The sequence below is a fragment of the Scyliorhinus canicula genome, chromosome 1, assembly GCF_902713615.1.
Source record: "Scyliorhinus canicula chromosome 1, sScyCan1.1, whole genome shotgun sequence".
Classification (NCBI taxonomy): domain Eukaryota; kingdom Metazoa; phylum Chordata; class Chondrichthyes; order Carcharhiniformes; family Scyliorhinidae; genus Scyliorhinus; species Scyliorhinus canicula.
The window spans coordinates 52,484,978-52,509,558 of record NC_052146.1 but is presented as its reverse complement, the minus strand read 5'-3'; positions in this window follow the sequence as shown (position 1 = coordinate 52,509,558).

The following is a 24,581-nucleotide window of genomic DNA, read 5'->3' as shown; positions in this document are numbered from 1 at the left end:
CAATGGCAGGGAAGCAGCAAACACATCACCCATCCGATGCCCACTCCAACAACCCCTATCCGTCCCAGTGCATTTCCCGAGGCTTAGTAAAATTCCTGCCTGTTTATCAGAATAAAGATGGGACAATAGCTTCCCTTCATATATTAAGAACAGGTTTAGGGGCAGCACGGTAGCATGGTGGTTAGCATAAATGCTTCACAGCTCCAGGGTCCCAGGTTCGGTTCCCGGCTGGGTCACTGTCTGTGCGGAGTCTGCACGTCCTCCCCGTGTGTGCGTGGGTTTCCTCCGGGTGCTCCGGTTTCCTCCCACAGTCCAAAGATGTGCGGGTTAGGTGGATTGGCCATGCTAAATTGCCCGTAGTGTCATAAAAAGTAAGGTTAAGGGGGGGGGGGGGTTGTTGGGTTACGGGTGTAGGGTGGATATGTGGGGTTGAGTAGGGTGATCATTGCTCGGCACAACATCGAGGGCCGAAGGGCCTGTTCTGTGCTGTACTGTTCTATGTTCTATGTTCTATGTTTAGGATTTTCATCTTCCTAAAGTGGGGTTTTAAAGTATTCCTTTAGTTTGATCATCCCTTTTTTAAAGTACATCGCCAAATTGAAGAACTAATTGCAAATTTAAAACTCCCTTTATTGTCAACTCCTAATCTAGTTTATCAATGCAAAAAGTTAAGATGAATACTTTTCTTATTAGAAATATAGAGATATATGTTTCTGTGCATTTTCTTAAAGTAGTGTAAAATTTTGGTCACAGAAGTCCTTGATGGCTTAAGGTATTTCACAAAATTGAATTTGGCCCTTATTGCTACAATGAATATCCCATTTAGTCAAATGTTTTAATTTCAGTTCTGCTCCTCATCAAGGATGTTATTCATTAGAAAAGGAGAATAAATGTCATTTTTAACAATATTTATGGCATGGGTTAATGTTTTATCCCGGAAAATGCTCTGCTCATCAAAGTCAGGGATGAGGATATTGTTAGATGGAATACCTTTTCGCTGTGTCAGTATCAATTACTCTCAGATATAGCACACATTAAATGTTGGCTAAAGTTATCCCTAACTTATAAAATCATATCTTATCCACAACACCAATGGAACATTTGCAATTCCTCCACCAATTGTCCTTATGACTATTCCTGACAGACTGCTATGTTGGTATAGTTCACTGCTTGCCCATTGAGCCTCCTTTAACAGATTAATTTGGTTAGGGGACAGTGTACTATGAGCTGAACCAGTAGACCAAAGGTAAGGACTATCATGAAAACATTGGGCTGACTTCTTTGTTTCTGAGACTAAGTGCTAATTTCGGGGCAGGATCTGTGGACTTTTACGACAGCAAAACTGGCCCCGAACCTGGATTGATTCAGCAACTGTGGAGGGGCCAGCACCGGCGCCACGTGGAACACAATCGATTCCAATGAAAAATGGTGCAGGACTCGTCGGATCTGTGATTGACACTCGTGAGGCTGACAAGCGGCAGCCGCACATACACATTACAATCCCCACACACACTCATCCCAGCCAACAAGATGGGACTGGTTATGCTGGAGCATACCCATTGAGCTGATGGGTCGGCTGGGGCCACAGGGCACCTAGGGGGTGGCCTGCGTGGACAACCATAGGACCCAAGGCCCTAAGTTCACAGTGGGCTGTCAGCAGTATGTGCAGCTGCATGGCTGCCTTTCCGGCTGCGGCAATGCTGTTCCGCGCCAATCCAGTCCGACCCCACAGCCCACCTCCTGGCCACCCACTGCCAAATCAAAACCAAAATTGCTAGCTTAACCATTTAAAAATGAAAAGTACAAATTACACCCTGGCCTTGCCAAAAGCCCCTCTGGCCAGCGACACAACTGTCAGCAAGCTATGGCGATGTTGGACACTTTCCATTCCCCCTCTCTCTCTCTCACCAGCCACAACGCTGGTTTCACGATTCATAAAATGTCATGTGAGAGTACCTTTAAGAAATTGGTGTTTAAGAAATGTACCTTTAAGAAATGAGTGTTTATCAGTGATGTCAGAGTGTGGGTGGAGCTGGGCTGTATGTCAGCTTTTTACTTTCATTTTAGGCTGTTTGCTGCAGGGTATGTTTTCGTTTAGTTTTCAGTGTTAAAGTTGAAGCCAGACAAAGCAAGGTGTACTGTTGTTCTCTCTGCCATAAATAGGCTATCTCTTGATCATTTGGTGAATTCAGAATTATAAATGTTTTCAGTAATGAATGTAAACCTAATGGGTGCGATTCTCCGCAAATGCGACGAGTCGTAAAGGCTGCCGTGAAACTGGCCGTGTTTCACGGCAGCCTCCGCGCCCCCTCCCAGGACCCGATTCTCCCCCCTGGGCGGGGCTAGCAGCGCGGCCCCGTGAAGCACGGCATCACGGGCTCAGCTACCGTCGCTAAGTCCGCACGCAAAAGCGTCACGGCGGCTGACGCGCATGATGGCGTCAGCCGCACATGCGCGGATGACGTCATCATGCAGATGCGTCAAACAAGCGCATGCGCAGGCCGTCATGCCCCTCAGCCGCCCCGCGGACTGATCCTGCGGGGCGGCAGAAGAACAAATAGTGCGCGGGTATCGGACACGCTGCCCGCGATCGGTGCCCACCGATCGCAGGTCCATGCCACCCTTGGCACAGCCGTGGTGCGGCCGTGCCAATCGGTGCCATGGTTGTCCGGGACGGCACTTTGCGGCCGTTTTCACGAACGGTGAGAGCAGGTGTGATTGCGTTCGTGAAAACGGCCATAAAGGCCTGGGAACTCGGCCCATCGGCCTGGGGAGAATCGCTGTTCACCGTAAAAAACGGCGAGCAGCGATTCATGTTGTGGGGCGGCCGTGGGGGGGGGGGGGGGGGGGGGGAGAATAGCGGGAGGGCAGGAAAATTGTCGGGAAGGCCCTCCCGCTATCCTCCGACCCGTCGTGGGCAGCGGAGAATCGCGCCCAATGTGCTTCTGTTAAAAGGTGTTTATTTTGTCTTCTGGATGTTGTTTGGGAAGTTATTAAGGATTACTTAGTGTTGTATTCTTTGGGGGTTGTATTTGAATTGATGGTTGCTAAGATGTTCACTGTATGTTTTAAAAAGGTTAACTTGAGTTTATAGAATAAACATTGTTTTGCTTCAAAAATACTTTTCCATTTCTGCTGTACCACACCTGTAGAGTGGGCCGTGCGCTCCCCATACTACAATCTATTAAAAGTTGTGGGTCAGGTGAACTCCATGATACACTTTGGGGTTCTCTAAACCCTGGCCCAAAACAAAAAGTGCAAGTGAACCGCACGGTCTGGAACCCGGCCCATCGGAGACAGAGAATCGCGGAGGCCCTGGAGAATACCGTGTCAGGCCCGCGAATGATATGCAAGCAGTGTTTACTGTACGTGCACTCTGGACCGCATTGATGCCGCTGTCGAGTTGACGGGTGATGCATGATCAATAAATCTCGAAGCGAGATTGGAGTCCAATTGAAGGCTATATTGGACTAGATGTTTCCCCCAGCAGCGCAGGTACAGAATGCAGCAGCTGGGGAGACACAGACTCTTGTACTCCGCCTTACTGGGCGGAACCAGCAGGCAGGCTTCACCAATGATCTTGCTGTCTCAGGTACCTCCCACACCAATTTTCTTACAGCTCAACCTGGGTACCGTAATACCCCTAATACTGACTACCACAACGGGGAATTGCAATTTGGAGTCAAATCGTTGCCCTCCGCAATTTTAACACTGGAACCTATTCTCCGCCCAATCCCATTTCCCGAATTCTACATCAGCCAACGGACAATCCCTCCCATTGTTTTTACATTTGAAAACTCCAAGCAACAAAACCAAAGTTAATGCCTTAACCATTTGAAAATGAAAAGGCACGTTTTTGTATTTGTGTACAAATTAATCAAAAACCTCTTTAATTATACGACACTTCTAAAATCTTAAATATAATAGACTGAGACAATTAAGCTTCAAATGTACCTTGCAGATCTTTTAGTGTAAGCAGTATCATATAACATCACCTTCTTCTTGCATGTGTAAGCGATTTTCCACAACTTGTTTTGAGGCCAACATGACATGTAAAATATGCTGACGTTTGAAAACTGGTTTTGAAATGTACTGTATCATATTGGCATTACGACAGTTTAGAATATTGTAAGTTGCCTCATAAAGGTCGGATATTGGCTGGAGCACAATAATTATCAAACAATCAAACAAAGCTTAAAACTTGCATCCGTGTACTTGTTGTATATCTGCATCCAATAGAACGTAGAACAGACAGTGCAGGAGGAGGCCATTCGGCCCATCGAGCCGGCACCGACCGACTTAAGCCCTTATTTCCGCCCTGTCGCCATAACTCAATAACCCCTCCAAACCTTTTCGTCACTAAGGGCGATTTAGCATGGACAATCCACCTAACTTGCACGTCGTTGGACTGTGGGAGGAAACCGGAGAACCCGGAGGAAACCCACGCAGACACGGGGAGAACATGCAGACTCTGCATAGACAGTGACCTATCGGGGAATCGAACCTGGGACCCTGGAGCAGTGAAGCCACAGTGCTATCCACTTGTGCTACCATGCTGCCCTGTAGCCTTAGATATGTTTTGCAAATATTGTCAGCGTAGCACAAATTTTTCAAGACAGAGAAGTTGCTGGAACAATTAATAAAGTTATTTTCCCTTGTACATGTCTGTCTCTCTCTCCTTTTCCAAAGTTCATTCAAATTCCCACATGTTCATCATTGTGGTACTTAGGAAAGATACTGGACGGGTTTTTATGGCCCTTCCTGCCGGTGAGATCTTCCAGTGCCACCGAAGGTCCCCTCCCCCCGTCCTGCAGCGGCTTCCTTGAACGTGGGGCAGGCGAGGCACACAAAGTGTCATTGACATCAGCGGGACCGGAAGGCAGCCAACGGCGAGTCACCTCTGCTGCCAGAAAACACGTCACAGCGGGGCGCAAAAATCATAGAAACGTAGAAAATTCAGAACAGAAATGCGGAGACATTTCTTCAGCCAGAGAGTGGTGGGCCTGTGGAATTCATTGCCACGGAGTGCAGTGGAGGCCGGGACGCTAAATAGCTTCAAGGCAGAGATAGATAAATTCTTGATGTCGCGAGGAATTAAGGGCTCCGGGGAGAATGCTGGTAGGTGGAGTTGAAATGCCCATCAGCCATGATTGAATGGCGGAGTGGACTTGATGGGCCGAATGGCCTTACTTCCACTCCTATGTCTTATGGTCTTAAAATAGGAGCAGGAGAAGGCCATTTGGCCTTTCGAGCCTGCTCCGCCATTCATTATGATCATGGCTGATCATCCAACATAGTAGCCGAATCCCACCTTTCCCCCATATCCTTTGTTTCATGAACTAAATGATCTGTTTGAGCTGCTCGAAGAAAAATACTTTTTTCTGCACCTCGGTACATGTGACAATAAGTAACCAAATCCAAATCCAACAAAAATCCCACTTGGTATATTTCTGGTACTTACATTTGGGATGTATTTTCAACACATTTTCAGGCAGTAAATTGGCAACCGTAAGAGTTCTGGCGAGCAACTTCTAATCATTTAATTCAAGGCAAGTGTAATATAATTTTAATTTAGTCTAATATAATAATAATCTTCATTGTCACAAGTAGGCTTACGTTGCAATCAAGTTACTGTGAAAAGTCACCACATTCCAGCGCCTGTTCGGGTACACAGAGGGAGAATTCAGAATGTCCAAATTACCTAACAGCATGTCCTTTGGAACTTGTGGGAGGAACCCGGAGCACCAGGAGGAAACCCGCGCACACACGGGGAGAACGTGCAGACTCTGCACAGACGGTGACCCAGCTGGGAATTGAACCTGGGACCCTGGTGCTGTGAAGCCACAGTGCTAACCACTGTGCTACCGCGCTGCCCGTGCTGCTGCTATGCATATGTATATTTATATAGACTTTGTTGCATTTTTCATACAAGAAAAATACATTCTGATCTTAGTGTTAATGCACCTAATAGAAGATGTTTACATTGAAATGAATGAGGATTTTATTTAAAGAAAATTATATATTAAATAGCTAGGATTAACAGTTGCACACTTGAATCAAGAGGGTGAACTGAATATTAAAACACAAAACTAGATAAATGCCCCAGACCAGTCTGAGTAAGGGCAATTGGCAAGAGAATCATCCCTTCACACACTGCTCAAGGGCGCCTTCCAGTGGTTTCTTGAAGCAGCAGCATTATCAGCGAGATGTGCACATGATCTCTTTGGCTAAGCAGGAAAGCATTACTTCAGCAAAGATAGAAGTGTTTTTTTAAGAAAAATGCACTTTCGTAAAAAAACATTGACTGTAGATTTTGAATGAAATAAAATTCGGTTTTGATTATTGTAGAATGGATTTACTACCATAACCCTGAAGAATAAAAAGGTTTCACTTGAACGCTTACAGCTGCATCTGCTAATCGAAATTTGATGTCTTTGTCTGCACAGTTCTCCCCAACACTGCATCAAATTAATGGTACATAGTTGTGCACTCTGTACGTAGTGTATAGTTGGGTGATACTGAAACATTTTCCATTCAAAGTATTAGAATTAACAATCTGAAGATAAATTTTTCATCGGACGGAACTGAAAAGTAAAACTTTATCATGGAATACTACTTGTGATGTATGGCTTCCTTTCGCTTAAAGTGCTAAATACAGACCATTTCAAACTGCTCAAATTCAAGACGTTAACTTTCAACAGCGTGTCTTTTATTCCGCAAACCAGCCGTATGCTAAGATCCTTGTGCAGTGACTCATCAGTTTCAGGAGCACAGCTGAATTTTATTCAGCGAAAAGCTGTCAAATGTACTTTATGTAACACAAACAGGATCCATTGACTTAACTTGCTCCATGCCCCATCTGCTGGTACTACTTAAAATGACAAATATTGGCTGGAAGGCGGGATGGATTGTTCTTCATGGTATCATCTAACATCGGGTTACAGCCCAAAAAGATGTGCAAGGTAGGTGGATTGGCCACGCTAAATTGCCACTTAATTGGAAAAAAATGATTGGGTAATCTCAATTTATTTTTGAAAAATCTAACATCGGGTTTACCTGTCTTCACACTGGAATTTAACTGAATGGGGCACCAAGTTCTGGCTGAAGTAAGCTGAAGAGTTATTTACTGTCCTTTATTTTCAAAGTCATTATGCCTTCGGGAAATCCGTTGGCGTGAGTGCGCTGCCGGTGAAACAGAGAATCCTGCCGGTGAAGAATCCAGCTCAAAAGCTTTATCATGCAATTTTCCAAATGGGCCCAATCTATACAACACTTATTTGATGACTCTTGAGGGACACGCCACACCTTACGTGTTCTTGTGGTTCTATAAAGAAGGAGTCACATGACAGACAAATAAAACAGTGACCAGTGGGATAGCACAGGGATCTGTGCTAGGAACCCAACCGTTCACATTATACATTAATGATTTGGACGAGAGAACTAAATGTATTATCTCCAAATTTGTAGATGATACAAAGTTGGGTGGGAGGATGAGTTATGAGGAGGATGCAGAGATGCTTCAGCGGGATTTGGACAGACTGAGTGAGTGGGTGTGTGCATGGCAAGTGCAGTATAATGTGGATAAATGTGAGGTATCCACTTTAGTAGCAAAGTTAGGAAGGCAGATTCTCATCTTATTACGGGCCAGGGTTTAGAGAACCCCAAAGTGTATCATGGAGTTCACCTGACCCGTAACCTTGAATAGATTTTGGTTATGGGGAGCACAAGGGCCCACTTTATAGGTGTGGTGCAACAGAGAGCTAAGGTTTAAACAAAAACAATGTTTATTCTATGAATCCAGTTAACATTTTTAAACACACACAGTAAACATCTGAGCAACTATCAAGTAAAATATACCCCCAAAGAATACAGTAATCTATAAGTAACCCTTAATCTTTCCTTGCAACATCCATAAGACAAAAGACCATTTTTACAGAAAGACAGCAGGTTTAAATTCTCTACTGAGAACAGTTATCACGGTTAAATTAGCAAGTGATCTGAAGGCATTCTTTTCATACAGAGAGAGACCAGAATTACAGCTTGTTTCTCTGGATGCAGCTCCCAATCTGCAAAACGAAATCAAACACACCCTGTAGCTGCCAGCCCAAAGTGAAAGTAAAGCAGACAGCCCAGCTCCACCCACACCGTGACATCACTGCAGCTATTTGATAAACCCAATTTCTTAAAGGTACATCCACTACAGCTATTTGATAAACACCCACTTCTTAAAGGTACACTCACATGACAATCTGAATAGGTGTAAATTGAGAGAGATGAAGATGCAGCAAGACCTTGGTGTCCTCATGCATCAGTCGCTGAAAGTAAGCGCGTAGGTACAGCAGGCAGTAAAGAAAGCAAATGGTATGGTGGACTTCATAGTGAGACGGTTCATGTGTAGGATAGGGATGTTTTACGGCAATATTCTAGGGTGTCGGTAAGGCCACACTTGGCAAATCGTGTCCAGTTTTGGAGTCCTTATCTGAGGAACGATGTTCTTGCTATGCAGGGAATGCAGCGAGAGTTTACCAGGCTGATTCCTGGAAAGGTGGGACTGTCATTTGAGGAGAGACAATGTCGTTTAGGATTATATCTAAGATCTCATAGAAACATATAAAATTCTAGCAGTATAGATTCAGAAAGAATGTTCCCAATGGTGGGGGATTACAGAATTAAGGGTCAAAGTTAGAGGATAAGGGGTAAATATTTTAGGACTGAGGTGAGAAATGTCTTCACCCAGAGAGTAGTGTATCAGGGGAATTCACTACCACAGAACATAGTTGCAGCCAAAATATTGTGTTTTTCAAGAAATAATTAGATATAGCTCTTGCCACTAAAGGGATCAAGGTATATTGAGAGAAAGGCAGGATCAGGGTATTGAATTTGATGATCAGCCATGACCATAATGAATGGTGGAGCAGGCTTGAAGGGCCAAATGGCCTACTCCTTTTTCTATTTTCCATGTAGTTTCTATGTATGTAAACAACCCCAATGGCCGTTCATGCCTCCTATGCCAAGTTATGTATCTCCAAACAACCCCAATAGCCCCTCATGGACCTTATACCAAGATATGCCTCCCCAAGCAAACCAAATAGCCCCCTCTGCCCCCTATACCAATGTATGTGTCTCCAAACAGTCTCAATGGCTCCTCATGCCCCCTATACCAAGATATGTGTAAAAGAGTGTTATTATTATGCATCTTCTTATTTAAATCCATTACTGATGTCATCACTAAGTGCTGTGATGTCATTAGTTGTCATTGTTACCTGTGTGTATTCGTATTTAACTGCCGTTAGTTCTAATTCTATTCTGTTACTGTTATTCCAATGATGTGGAGATGCCGGCTTTGGGCTGGGGTGGGCACAGTAAGACGTCTTACAACACCAGTTTAAAGTTCAACAGGTTCATTTGGAGTAACTAGCTTTCGGAGCGCAGCTCCTTCCTCAGGTGAGAATGCATAACTAAAAGTGATTTTTAGTATAGGGTGAGGCTAGAATCAGGATTTTGGTAATACTGCTCAGAATGACTTCTGTTTTGCAATGCATTAATAAGTACACAAACATGGCAGTCAGTCTGAATTCAACATTGGAACAGTTTACAAATCATTTTACAAACAAATCTTTTTGTTTTCACTGAGTGCTGAATTTGAGTGCATTTGAGTGCTATAGTGAGAGTTTGGTGACTGAGGGAGTTAGGTGGGGAGGGAGTAAGGTGCACCTTTCATTTCATTTCCTACATTTCCTCAAAGAGCATGAAGAGAGCCGGGAGTTTACAGAGAGTGCAGCTGACTGGGAGCAGAGTTGGAGGGCGGAGTTCCAGTTGGTCCACAGGGCAGCTATATTCTGTAAAGTAAAAGGGGATGGAGGCTAGAGTAGTTGCATGCTCCTCCTGTAGGATGTGGGTGGTGAGGGGTACCATCGGTGTCCCCGTTGACTGTACCTGCGGGAAGTTCACCCAACACTAGCTCTTCACAGACCGTGTTATGGAACTGAAGCTGGAGCTGGATCATCCGGTTGGCAGAGGGGGTAATAGAGAAGAGTTACAGGGAGGTTGCCACACCCAAGTTAAAGGACAAGAGTAGCTGGGTTACAGTCTGGGGAAAGAGAACGAACGGGCAGACAGTGCAGGGATCCCTCGCGGCTGTTCCCCTTCAAACAAGTATACCGTTTTGGATGCTGTTAGGGGTGATGACCTACCAGGGGAAGGCCCTAGCTACAAGGTCTCTGTCACTGAGCCTGGCTCTACAGCTTAGAAGGGAAGGGGGGAGAATAGAAAAGCAATAGTGATTGGAGACTCAATGGTTAGTGGAATAGATAAGAGATTCTGTGGTCGCGAGCGAGACTCCCGGAAGGTATGTTGCCTCCCGGGTGCCAGGGCCAGGGATGTCTTGGATCAAGTCTACAGGATTCTTAAGGGGGAGGGTGAGCAACCAGAAGTCATGGTGCACATAGGCACCAACGACATAGCTACGAAATGGGATGGGGATCTAAAAAGTGATTTTAGGGAGTTAGGTTGGAAGCTAAAGAGCAGGACAAGCAGAGTAGTAATCTCAGGATTGCTACCGGTGCCACGTGCAAGTGAGTCAAGGAACAAAGAGCGAGTGCAGCTGAACAGGTGGCTACAGGGCTGGTGCAGGAGGTAAAGCTTCAGATATGTGGGTCATTGGGATATCTTCTGGGGAAGGTGGGGCCTGTACATGAAGGACGGATTGCACCTAAACTGGAGGGGCACCAATATCCTGGGTGGGAACTTTGCTCGAGCTCTTCGGGAGGGTTTAAACTAGTTTGTCAGGGGGGTGGGAACCAGAGCCATGGATCAGAGGATAGGGTAGCTGTTGAACAGACAGAAATAGTATGCAGCAAGTCTGTGAGGAAGGATAGACAGTTGATAGGGCAAAGTTGCACTCCGTGGAATGGGTTAAAGTGTGTCCGTTTCAATGCAAGGAATGTCAGGAATAAGGGAGATGAACTTAGAGCGTGGATCAGTATTGGGAACTACGATGCTATGGCCATTACGGAGAAATGGATTTCACAGGGGCCGGAATGGTTGTTAGATATTCCAGGGTTTATATGTTTTCAGAAGAATAGGGAGGGAGGTAAACGAGGAGGGGGAGTGGCACTGCTAATTAGGGAGTGCACGACAGCTGCAGAAAAAGAGGTAGTTGAGGAGGGTTTGTCTACTGAGTCAGTATGGTTGGAAGTCAGAAACAAGAAAGGAGCAGTCACTTTATTGGGAGTTTTCTATAGAACTCACAATAGCAGCAGAGAGATAGAGGAACAGATTGGGCGGCAGATCTTGGAAAAGTGCAGAAGTAACAGAGTGGTTGTCATGGGTGACTTCAACTTCCCTAATATTGAGTGGAACTTCCTTAGTGCAAATGATTTGGATGGAGCAGATTTTGTCAGGTGTGTACAGGAAGTATTCCTGACTCAATATGTAGATAGGCCGGCTAGGCGGAGGTCATATTGGATTTGGTGCTTGGCAACGAACCAGGCCAGGTGTCAGATGTCTCGGTGGAAGAGCATTTCGGTGACAGTGACCACAACTCCTTGATCTTTACCATAGTCATGGAGAGGGATAGGAACACACAGCATGGGATGGTATTTAATTAGGGGAGGGGAAATTATACTGCTATTAGACAGGAGCTGAGGAGCTTAAAGTGAGAACAGTTGTTCTTGGGGAAATGCACAACAGTAATGTGGGGATTGTATAAGGAACACTTGCTGCGAGTGCTGAATTGTTTTGTCCCACTGAGATGAGGAAGGAATGGTAAGGTGAAGGAGCCTTGGATGACAAGGGAAGTGGAGCTTCTAGTCAAGAGGAAGAAGGAAGCTTACGTAAGGATGAGGAAGCAAGGATCTGACTCAGCTCTAGAAGGTTACAAGGTAGCCAGGAAGGAACTCACAAATGGACTGAGGAGAGCTAGAAGGAGGCATGAAAAAGCCCTGACGGAAAGGATCAGGGAAAACCCCAAGGCGTTCTACACTTATGTGAGAAATAAGAGGATGATCAGAGTGAGAGTAGGGCCGATCAGGGATAGTGGAGGGAACTTGTGCCAAGAGTCTGAGGAGATGTGGGAGGCCCTAAATGAATACATTGCTTCAGTATTCATGAGAGAGAGGGACCTTGTTGCCCATGAGAATAGTGTGAACCAGGTTAATAGACTCGAACAGATTGATATTAAGAAGGAGGATGTGCTGGAAATTTTGAAAAGCATCAGGATAGATAAGTCCCCTGGGCCTGATGGGATATACCCAAGGTTACTACGGGAAGAAAGGGAAGAGATTGCTGCGCTGTTGGCGATTATCTTTGTGTCCTCACTCTCCACTGGAGTAGTACCGGATGATTGGAGGGAGGCGAATGTTGTTCCCCTGTTCAAGAAAGGGAATAGGGAAATCCCTGGGAATTACAGACCCATCAGTCTTACGTCTGTGGTGAGCAAAATATTGGAAAGGATTCTGAGAGATAGCATTTATGATTATTTAGAAAAACATAGTTTGATTAAAGATAGTGAACATGGTTTTGTGAGGGGCAGGTCATGCCTCACAAGCCTCATTGAATTCTTTGAGGATGTGATAAGACACATTGATGAAGGTCGGGCAGTGGATGTGGTGTATATGGATTTCAATGAGGGGCTGTTTAGTACAGGGCTAAATCACTGGCTTTGAAAGCAGACCAAGGCAGGCCAGCAGCACGATTCAATTCCCGTACCAGCCTCCCCGAACAGGCGCCGGCATGTGGCGACTAGGGTCTTTTCACAGTAACTTCATTTGAAGCCTACTTGTGACAATAAGTGATTTTCATTTCATTTTTCATTTTATCAGTAAGGCATTTGATGAGGTTCCCCATGGTAGGCTCATTCAGAATGTTAGGGGGCATGGGATACAGGGAAATTTGGCTGTCTGGATACAGAATTGACTGGCTGAAAGAAGACAGCGAGTGATAGTGGATGGAAAGTATTCCGCCTGGAGGTCAGTGACCAGTGGTGTCCTGCAAGCATCTGTTCTTGGACCTCGGACCCTGTGGTTTTTATAAGTGTCTTGGATGAGGAAGTGGAAGGGTGGGCTAGTAAGTTTGCCGATGACATGAAGGTTGGTGGAGTTGTAGATAGTGTTGAGGGTTGTCGCAGGTTACAACAGGACATTGACAGGATGCAGAGCTGGGCTGAGAAGTGGAAGATGGAGTTCAACCTTGATCAATGTGAAGTGATTCATTTTGGAAGGTCAAATTTGAATGCTGAATACAGGGTTAAAGGCAGGATTCTTGGAAGTGTGGAGGAACAGAGGGATCTTAAGTTGCCACCCAGATTGATAGGGTTGTTAAGAAGGCTTTCATTAACAGGGGGATTGAGTTTAAGAGCCGCGAGGTTTTGCTGCAGCTTTATAAAACTCTAATCAGACCACACTTGGAATATTGTGTCCAGTTCTGGTCGCCTCATTATAGGAAGGATGTGGATGCTTTGGAGAGGGTACAGAGAAGATTTACCGGGATGCTGCCTGGACTGGAGGGTATGTCTATGAAGAAAGGTTGAGGGAGCTAATGCTTTTCTCACTGGAGCGAAGAAGGCAGAGAGGTGACTTGACAGAGGTGTACAAGGTGATGAGAGGCATGGATAGAGTGGATAGCCAGACTTTCCCCAGGGTGGAAATGGCTGTCATGAGGGGATGTAATTTTAAGGTGATTGGAGGAAGGTATAGGGGAGATGTCAGAGGTAAGTTCTTTACACAGAGAGTGGTGGGTGCGTGGAATGTACTTCCAGCAGAGGTGGTGGAGTCAGAGTCATTAGGGACATTTAAGCGACTCTTAGACAGGCACATGGACAGCAGTAAATTGAAGGGGTGTAGGTTAGGTTGATCTTAGATTAGGATAAATGGTCGGTACAGCATCGTGGGCTGAAGGGCCTGTAATGTGCTGTACTGTTCTAAGTTCTATGTTCTATGTTAACAACCAATGGAATAGGTGGCCAGTTAGTCTGTTTTGGTTTTGGTGGTATTGGCTGAAGGTGAACAATTGGTCTGGAACACCCTCTGCACTGCTTTGAGTGGTCCAGGAGGATGTTTCATGTCCGTCTGCCCGACTCGATAAAATATTCAATTCCAATTCTTATCTGCCCTCCCTCAATGTTGCACTGCAAATTCAGTCTATAACATGCGCTTAAGACATAGAGTGGTGCTCAAACCCATAATCTGCTGCTCTGGACTAATCCAAAGTTATACAATTTACATCCACAGATAGGGTACTAACGGGACTCTATCAATGTACTGGGAAAGCAAGTCTGGATTTAAAATAGTCATAATCTTCCCATTTTCACAAAAGTCTGCCAATACCTTGTAACCATCTGACTGTCTGCGGATGAGGGGTTTACAACTGGCGTGTGAACATACAAACACACGCATTAGGAGTAGGGGTAGGCCACTCAGCCCCTTGAGCTGTCTCCGTCATTCAGTAAGATCAGTGGCTGCTTTCAAGTGAATCAAAACAGCCTATTTAAACATGCTTTGACTATGCAGAGGAATTAATGAAAGGGATGACTGGGTGTAAAGGATTAGGCCATGTTTTGGATGAAGGTATAAAACTTAGAGTTTTCTCAAGTCCTATCATTAATAAATGAATTGAACTGTAAGCCTCTGGAACAAAAGTAAGTTCTTGTTATCCAGGATAACAAACTTGCAGATCCTGAGTTTTACTCATGGTTGCTGTTTAAAATATTAGTCTATTGATGTATGTTCCAACTTGTAAATTGGATGGTAGGAAAGTCATATGAGGAGCAGTTGAGGTCTCTGGGTTTGTACTCATTGCAGTTTAGAAGGATGAGGGGAGATCGTATTGAAACTTACAAGATACTGAGAGACCTAGATAGAGTGGACATGGAGAGGATGTTTCCACTAGTCGGAAAATCTAGAACCTGTGGGCACAGCCTCAGACTGAAGGGATGATCCTTTAAAACTGAGATGAGGAGGAATTTCTTCAGCCAGAGGGTGGTGAATCTGTTGAACTCTTTGCCGCAGAAGGCTGTGGAGGCCAAATCACTGAGTGTATTTAAGACAGAGCTAGGTTCTTGATTAATAAGGGGTTCAGGGGTTATGGGGAGAAGGCAGGATAATGGGTTGAGAAACATATCAGCCTTGATTGAATGGCGGAGCTACTGGATGGGCCGAATGGCCTAATTCTGCTCCTATGTCTTATGGTCTTATGGTCATAAAGTTGCCTCAGATTATCCCAAATTGACTTTATGAACCCCCTTAACTGTTTCTATTTCACTTTGACCAGGAAACACTTTTTATTTTAAAAAAAGGCTAAATCTCTATTTAGTTAACAGCAAGGAGTAATGATGGTAAATCCTTCTGTCTAACTTTCCCTTAACTGACCAAAGAGTAATTTTTCTCCATGTTTTTCCATAACTCTGGCTTAAAGTAAGAATTCAGGCTAGGGTGCTGAGCAAAAGAGAAATTGTCGTAGTCACTGTGTATTGAAACACAAGAGGCACTTTTTGTGAATATATTCATTGATGATATTTCTAACAGAATTTAAAATATTTTTGAATGTGTTACGAGTTTATTCTTCATACTATTCTTCAAGGCACTTTCTGCATCTGTCTACAGAGGAATTCTGCAACCCATGCGAGAGGTATACTTTAAGAATGGAGCCTAAAGGGCAGCACGGTGGCCTAGTGGTTAACACAACCGCCTCACGGCGCTGAGGTCCCAGGTTCGATCCCGGCTCTGGGTCATTGTCCATGTGGAGTTTGCACATTCTCCCCGTGTCTGCGTGGGTTTCACCCCCACAACCCAAAAATGTGCAGAGTAGGTGGATTGGCCACGCTAAATTGCCCCTTAATTGGAAAAAATAATTGGGTAATCAAAGAATGGAGCCCAATGTGGTCCATTTCTTTTCTGGCATTCTTTGGTTCTTTGCAGATACACTAGACAAGGCTCGAAGGTGACGCAGAGCTAGTTCAGAAACTAGCTTTGAAAAATCTGTTTTAAATCACTTAAGTTAATTAACAATGTCATAGTTCACAAAATTTTTGTTTGGCCGTACAATCGGCTATAATCAAAGTTGAAATGTCATCTGTAACTACATTCAATTAAAGCATCATCATTCATTGAAAGTTTTTAGATTCAATGGAACGTATTTAAATTACACTAGCTTTCCTTATGGTAGCCATTTATAATCACATTTGAGGTTTAATTATTTCCTTAAATCTTCCCTTTCCAAAATGTTCCCTAAGGAAAATTCTTCATTTAACCTTGCAAACTTTAAAATATTTTTAAGCTGCCTCAATGCAAAGTTACTGTAGCTTTGCTCATGAATTCATTTGGATGGACAGAAACCAGAACTCAATGAAAAAGTAATTGGTTCCATTTCCTCCAAGGCATTGAGTTGAAGGGGGATGGGAGAATGTTAAAATCTTGAGATTACTGCTTCCATCCTCCTCCTTGGATCTTTTGGTGTGTTTGAGGTCGGGGTAGGAAGTGTGATCAGTGTGTGAGTCAGTAGTTTTTATTTGGTAATAGGATATCACACGGTCAGAAGTGCTCTAATTGGACTAATACAAGAATAATTTGATACTTTTGAAGAACTGACTCAAAATTCCATAAATAAATGATCGAAACAAGGAGATCTAGTTTTACCTGCATGAGTTCAATAAGTAAAGGAAGCGTGCCTGAGGTGATCTTGGAGGATAACACAACTATTCATGACTTTTAGAATATTAGTGAGACATTAATATTATTACTTTAATATTGATAGTGTCAATAAGCTCAGAAACATTCTACAGGAACCAGTCAATGTTAGTTTGAACACCACTGAGGTAAAAACATGTTGCCAGAAAATTGCCTCAGAAGTATTGTTTGGATAATTTGTGACAGTCATTAATATCAAAAAGTTTTTTAAAAAGTATTTTGGTAAATTTAGACAAAGGGCACTATTCAACCTGAAATAAGTCCATGCCCAGTTTTGGGTAGGTTTAGCGGGGTGTTTCCCAGCCGCTCCAGTGAGAAACATCCTGCTATTCAGCGGCACTTGGCTGTTTTCTTGGCCTTGGAGAGTTTCGCTGCACCAAGGCCATACTTGAGTCATTTCCTGCTGGTGAGCCCAGCAGGAAAGGCTCCAAGAAGATCAGGGTGGCATTTAGTCTGGCTGCCCCGATCCCCCCCGACCCCATTTCAGCCCCCACCCCCTTGCCGCCATTTTCGACTCTGCCCTCCCTCTCCAATCTTGGGGAGGTGCCCGGGAACTCCCCATAATCCCCCCTCCACCAGGTAAGGCCTCCCTGGGCCTTATCCCGAGCATAGCCAAGCTGGCACCTTGGCATGTGGCACTGCCATGTTGGCATTGCCACCCTGGAAGTCTGGCAGTACCCCTGCCTGCCTGGCAGAGCCATTATGGCACATTGACAGTGCCAGGCTGGCAGTACCATAACGTCCAGGTGTCAGAGGGAGTACCATCTGGGGCTGGTTTAGCGCAATGGGCTAAATCGCTGGCTTTGAAAGCAGACCAAGGCAGGCCAGCAGCACGGTTCAATTCCCGTACCAGCCTCCCCGTACAGGAGCCGGAATGTGGCGACTAGGGGCTTTTCACAGTAACGTTATTGAAGCCTACTTGAGACAATAAGCGATTTTCATTTCATTTTCATGTGCCACCCTGCCCTGTCCCTGACCCCCTAGGGGCCTCTAATGGCTTGGGAGAAACACGCCCCCCCCCCCCCCCCCCCACCCCCAGGTGCCATTGCAACTAGTCCACGTTTGTGGAAGCCAATACTAAATGGCACCCTGACGAGGTCTCCAGGGCGGCCGTTAGGTCCCGGGCCCTGGGCCCCGGGAGAATCCTATTAACAGATATTTAAATTAGGGTAATGTCCAGATCAGGACATCGCGCAAGATTTAATAAAATCTCGTGAGGCGTTTCGAGCATCACACATCTCGCGGGAGGCCACTCACCAGATTCAATGACCTCGTCTCGACACCAAGTCGGGCGCGACAAGGCCGTTGAATTGAGCCCATAGTTTAAGTTAGCTGTGCACGGCCTAATTACTGGATCCCAAATTAACCCTTTAAACTGTTTTAGTTTGATAGGGATATATCTATCAGACAATGACTCAATACTGAATTGGCAAATATTACCAATGTTAACTGAATAAAAGATAAATACACTTTAAAAATATATGTATTTTTAAGGGATGTGGGCTTCGTTGGGTAGGCCAGTATTTGTTGCCCATCCCTAATTGCCCTTGAGAAGATGCTACCAAGCTGGCTTCTTTACCTGCTGTAGTCCATGTGGTCTCAGGACACTCAATGTCCTTTTAGGGAGGGAGTTTCAGGATTTTGACCCAGCGACAGTGAAGAAATGGTGATATATTTCCAAGTCAAGATGTTAAGTGTCTTGGAGGTGAACCTCCAGGTGGTGGTGTTCCCATGCAGCTGTTGCCCTTGTCCTTCTAGATGATTGCGATCGTGGGTTTGGAAGATGATGCCTAAGGCACATTGATGAGTTCCTGCAGTGCATCCTGTAGATGGTACACACTGCTGCCACTGTGCGTTGGTGGTGGAGGAAGTGAATGTTTGTGGAAGGGGTGCCAATCCAGAGGGCTGCTTTGTCCTGGATGGTGCCGAGCTTCATGAGTGTTGTTGGTATTATGACTGCCCTGAAAGGAAGGAATCCACATCAGGTTGCTGGGGCGGCACCATAGCACAGTGGTTAGCACAGTTGCTTCACAGTGCCAGGGACCCAGGTTCAATTCCAGCCTCTGGTGACTGTGTGGATTCTGCACATCCTCCCCGTGCCTGCATGGGTTTCCTTCGGGTGCTCTGGTTTCCTCCCACAGTCCAAAGATGTGCAGGTTAGGTGGACTGGCTATGCTAAATTGCCCTTAGTGTCTAAAAAAAAGGTTAGGTGGGGTTACTGGGTTACAAGGATAGGGTGGAGGTGTGGGCTTAGGTAGGGTTCTCTTTCCAAGGGCCGGTGCAGACTCGATGTGTTGAATGGCCACCTTCTGCACTGTAAATTCTATGGTTCTATGATAAATTATAGGTTTATCGGAGTTTTCCACAGAGACTTTCACATGCACAACCACTCCAAGTGAGTTCCATCCAGTTCTGAGCCGGCCGGCTTTATACTGGAAGCTCTTGGAGTCTTTGCCCTTTCAGTGGGGCATGCGTATTCGCCGAGGCTTCCGGGAAAATCAGATCCTTGATTTCGTAGGCCTTTATCGGGGACCCGATATGTCAGGTGGATCTGCACTCATTCAGGCAGGTGGAGAGTATTCCACAACACTCCTGACTTGTGCCTTGTAGATGATGGACAGGCTTTGGGGAGGTGAGTTACTCAACGCAGGATTCCTAGCCTCTGACTTGCTCGTGTAGCCACAGTATCTATAGAGTTATAGAATCCCTACAGTGTAGAAGGAGGCCATTCAGCCCATTGAGCCTGCACTGGCCCTTGGACAGAGCACTCTACTTTTGTCCACGCCTCCACCCTATTCCCAGAACCCAGTAATTCCACCTCATACTTGAAATGAAAATGAAATGAAATGAAATGAAAATCGCTTATTGTCACAAGTAGGCTTCAATGAAGTTACTGTGAAAAGCCCCTAGTCGCCACATTCCGGCGCCTGTCCGGGGAGGCTGGTACGGGAATCGAACCGTGCTGCTGGCCTGCTTGGTCCGCTTTAAAAGCCAGCGATTTAGCTCAGTGAGCTAAACCAGCCCCTAAGTGTACTTTGGACACTAAGGGGCAATTTAGCATGGCCAATCCGCCTAACCTGCATATCTTTGGACTGTGGGAGGAAACCGGAGCACCCAGAGGAAACCCACACAGACCTGAGAGAAAGTGCAAACTCCACACAGACAGTCACCCAAGGCTAGAAATGAACCCGCATCGCTGGAGCTGTGAGGTAGCAGTGCTAACCACTGTGCCACTGTACCGTCCCTTATATGGCTTGTCCAGTTTAGTTTCTGCTCAATGGTAATCCCCAGAACTCCCCGTGTCTACATGGGTCTCATCCCCAGAACCCAAAGATGTGCAGAGTAGGTGGATTAGCCATGCTATATTGCCCCTTAATTGGAAAAAAATAATTGGGTACTCTGAATTTTTTTTTAAATGTTAACCCCCCAGAATATTGAAAGAGGGAGGTTCAGTGATGATAATGCCTTTGAATGTCATGGGGCAATGGTTTTATTCTCTCTCACAGGAAATGGTTATTGCCTGGCACTTGTGTGACACAAATGTTACTTGCCACTTGTCAGCCCAAGCCTGGATATTGTCTGGGTCTTGCTGCATTTGCATGTGAACTGCTTCATTGCCTGAGGAGTCGTGAATAGAGGTGAATATTGAGCAATCAACAGCAAACATCCCCACATCTGACCATATATCGGAAGGAAGGCAATTGATGAAGTAGCTGAAGATGGTTGGGACTAGGACATTACCCTACAGTGATGTCTCAGGACTGAGATGACTGACCATCAACAACCACAACCATCTTCCTTTGTGCCAAGTATGACTCCAACCAATGGAGATTTTTCCCCCTGATTCCCATTGGCTCCAGTTTTGCTAGGGCGCCTTCATACCATACTCAATCAATTGCTGTCGTGATGCCAAGGGCTCTGTGTTTGAATCAATCGTCTAATGAGGACAGAAGCTGATTGATCCTGGAGGAACCCAAACTGAGCATCAACGAGCAGGTTATTGCTAAAGTGCCACTTGATAGCACTGTTGCTGACTCCTTCCATCAGTTTACTGATGGTGGAGAGTAGACTGATAGGGCTGTAATTGGCCAGGTTGGATTTGTCTTGCTTTTTGTGTACATGACATACCAGGGCAGTTTTCCACATTGTCGGGTAGATGCCAGTGTTGTCACTGTACTAGATCAACTTGGCTGCGGGTGTTATATTACCTTGTGTAATATATATATTACTCTTTGAACCAGTCAAGTTGATGAAATGAACAATAGTCTTCTTGTAAAGATGAACTAATTTATTCAGTAATATAAATAATATTTGTGAGTCCTTTGTACTCAATACTCAACGAGTAAAAACTAAAATACAGTAAAGATAATAAACTAACTATACAATGTAATAATGAAATAACTTATAACTTCTCTCTCTCTAGCTAATCTATGTCATGTCTGTTCACTCTCCTGAAGCACACTCTCCCAGAAAGAGCGGGAAAGTCTTTCTTGTACCACCTGATAGTGAGACATCAGATGTTGAACTGACTGTACAAGTTTTACATACATTGATCATGTATATTGATATGCAGATGACAAATCAAGTTCTTTACCGGTCAGTCTGGCCTCAATAAAACTCGAGAGGGATTTGTAGGTATAGTACTATTTATTTTTAAACAACTTGCAAGGCTGACCCGCTCTATAGAGATTCAGAACACATGCAGCCTTCTGAAGCCCCAGAACCGAGTGAAATCAGAGAAAAAGAGAGCTCTGCACATATCATTCAAATGGCATCATGTTTCACATAAAAGATTCCCATAGGTCATCCTATACACCTCCTGACCTGGCCATATATCCTGATTGGCTCACTTCGCGTTCCTCAACCCTGGGCCTCTTGTTACCTAGCATCCTTTTCACCACCTTGCACGAGGCTCCCTCTCCCCCCCACCCCCCCCCCCCCCCCCCCCCACCCCCCCCCTCCTAGCCATGCTTTGCTGAATCCCTTTGTCCTTTGTCTGTGAGCTCACTACCATCAGACTGGCTCACATCTACATTATTCTAACTAATAATCCTATTTTATATCACATTTGTTTGTTCAATTCCTCACAGAGATCACTACATCCCCCCTTTTTTAACATTTTCTTGCAGTATCTACAATGTACAGCAATCACTAGAATTATGAAAAAGTTCACAAATTCAGATGATTGGGTCTTCTTTTCCTTGCTGATCTTCTTAATGTCAAAGGTGATGAAGAAGTTTTAATGTCTTTGTTGATCATCAAATTTGAATGCATTTGATTTTCAATCTGTTTTGAAATTCTTCGATTCAAGTCAAGATTAGGAAAAATCTCGCAGTATCTGTGATTTGACGTAGATCTCTACGATTACTTCTCAGAATGTTTCCATCTGACGTTTTCATCAGATAAGATCTTGGATAGAATTGCCTAATTATGCGAGCAATGTCAGACCAACCTCCTTCAGGAAGTCTTAATCGAACAGTATCATTCTCAGATAGAGTAGACAATTCTTTTGAATGTAAATCAAAATATTGCTTTTGTTTCATTTTCTGTTGTTGCATTTTCTTCACAGTGCAATGTTGGTCAGGATCAGGAAAATGTAACTGAGGTAGAATCGTTCTTAAATTCCTGTTCTATAACATTTGAGATGGAGATAATTCTGTTGCTGAAGGTGATGTCCTGTACTTGAGTAAAGCTAGATAAAAAGCAGATTGTGAATCTTTTAATTTTCTAAGTCGCTGTTTCATAATGCGGACACCTTTCGCAGCTTTTACATTGGACTGTGGAAAATGAGGGCTTGAAGTTACATGTTCAAAATTGTAATTCAATAAGAATTCTTGCCATTCATGACTTGAAAAACATGGACCATTGTCAGACATGACAATCCGAGGAAATCCATGCCTGGCAAATATTTCCTTGCATGCCGTTATGACAGTACTGGATGTTATGTCGTTCAAGTTTACTAGTTCAGGAAAATTGGAAAAATAGTCAATGACAATGAGATAAGTGAAAGAGATCAGCATCAACCTTGATCCATGGTGATGTAACTAGATCATGTGGTTACATTGGTTCTTTGCATTGATGGTTTTGGTATGACTGACACGTTGAACATGATGATATCATGTCCGAGATATCATTGTTGATACCTGGCCAATAGATCGATTGTCTGGCACGACGTTTACATTTTTCAATGCCTAAATGACCCTCATGAAGTCTAGAAAGCCCTTTCAGACCTCATGATATGTGGAATGACAATGCGATCTTGTCTCAGCAAAATACCATCCACAATAGTCAGTTCTGACTGAATGCTTTGGTATTGGGGACAAATACCTTTAGGCCATCCTTGTAGAAGATGATGTATGACTTTCATCAAAGTAGCATCTTTCAGTGTTTCAATGCAAATTTGTTGTAACTGGGAATCAGAGGCTGGAAGTAACTCTCTGAATAATTGCAGTTGAGAATCAACATCATTAATCGATTCTTCTGGAATAATGTCAGTGTTGACTGATCTAAATAAAGTGTCAGCAATTACTAACTCTTTACCTGGTGTGGTTCCATACAATTGTGTGGTTGCTAAGCCATTTCAGAGGGCATTTAAGAGTCAACCACATTGCTGTGGTCCCGAGTCACATGTAGGTCAGACCAGGTGTTGACTACAGATTTCCTTTCCTAAAGGACATTAGTGAACCAGGTGGGTTTTTACAACAATCAACAAGTTTCATGGTCATCATTGGACTTATAATTCCAGATATTTCTTGGATTCAATTCCCACCATCTGCCCTGGTGGGATTCAAAGCCGGGTACCCAGAATATTACCTGGGTCTGGATCTCCAATCCACTACACCACCACCTCCCCAAATTGACAAAAGAGAAAAAGGTATACTGATCAACAATACAAAACAAGCCTCTTGACTTCAAATGGATGGGCCAATCCTGAAGAAACGGAAAATAACCACAACCTCATCTTGCAATAGGAATTTTACCTCTGTTTTGGAAGGAAACTCCACTATCCGGGGTACATGCCAATATGAATTGAGCTTCTGTCCCTGGGTCCAGTGCTACATTATCTATTCTTGTGCCGGTAGGAATACCATCTCTATCCGCTAAGATAGACAATCCAACCAGCTTCCCTTTGTTTGGTGTACTGTCAAGAAAACAAAAAATCTAATAGAAACATAGATAATAGGAGCAGGAGTAGGCGCTCAGAGTCTGCTCTGCTATTCAATACGATCATGGCTGATTTTCTATTTCAACACCATATTCCCACATTCTCGCGATGCCCTTGACAGCTTTAGAGTAAGATTTTTCTTTTGGTAATATCTTTGCCTTATTTCATATGTACTCGAAAACATGCGGTTGGAGGCGTGTAAGTACGGTAATTGAAGTAAGAGACAGAGTGACTGCAAGCATCAAAACTAACAGTACGAAGTGTTTTGATATGCCAATGAAAGAAAGGGAACTTCAATCAGAATTTTACAAAAGGCAATAACAGGAGTAGATTTAAAGTCGATTGTTTTAATTCAAAGAGGGATATGGTTAAAATGGGGTTAGGATTGTTTGTAAAAAAAGAGAAATAAATAGAAACCAAACCTTATTAATCACCTGATTTAAATACTTATTCTTTATATAGTAATTGAGGTACTGCTTCTAATAATCACCTGTTGTTAGTTGGTTGCTACTTTACAATACTAGTAATGGGCGGCATGGTAGCACTGTGGTTAGCACTATGGCTTCACAGCGCCAAGGTTCCAGGTTCGATTCCCAGCTTGGGTCACTGTCTGTGCTGAGTCTGCACATTCTCCCTGTGACTGCGTGGATTTCCTTTGGGTGCTCCGGTTTCCTCCCACAAATCCCGAAAGACGTACTATTAGGTAATTTGGACATTCTGAATTCTCCCTCTAT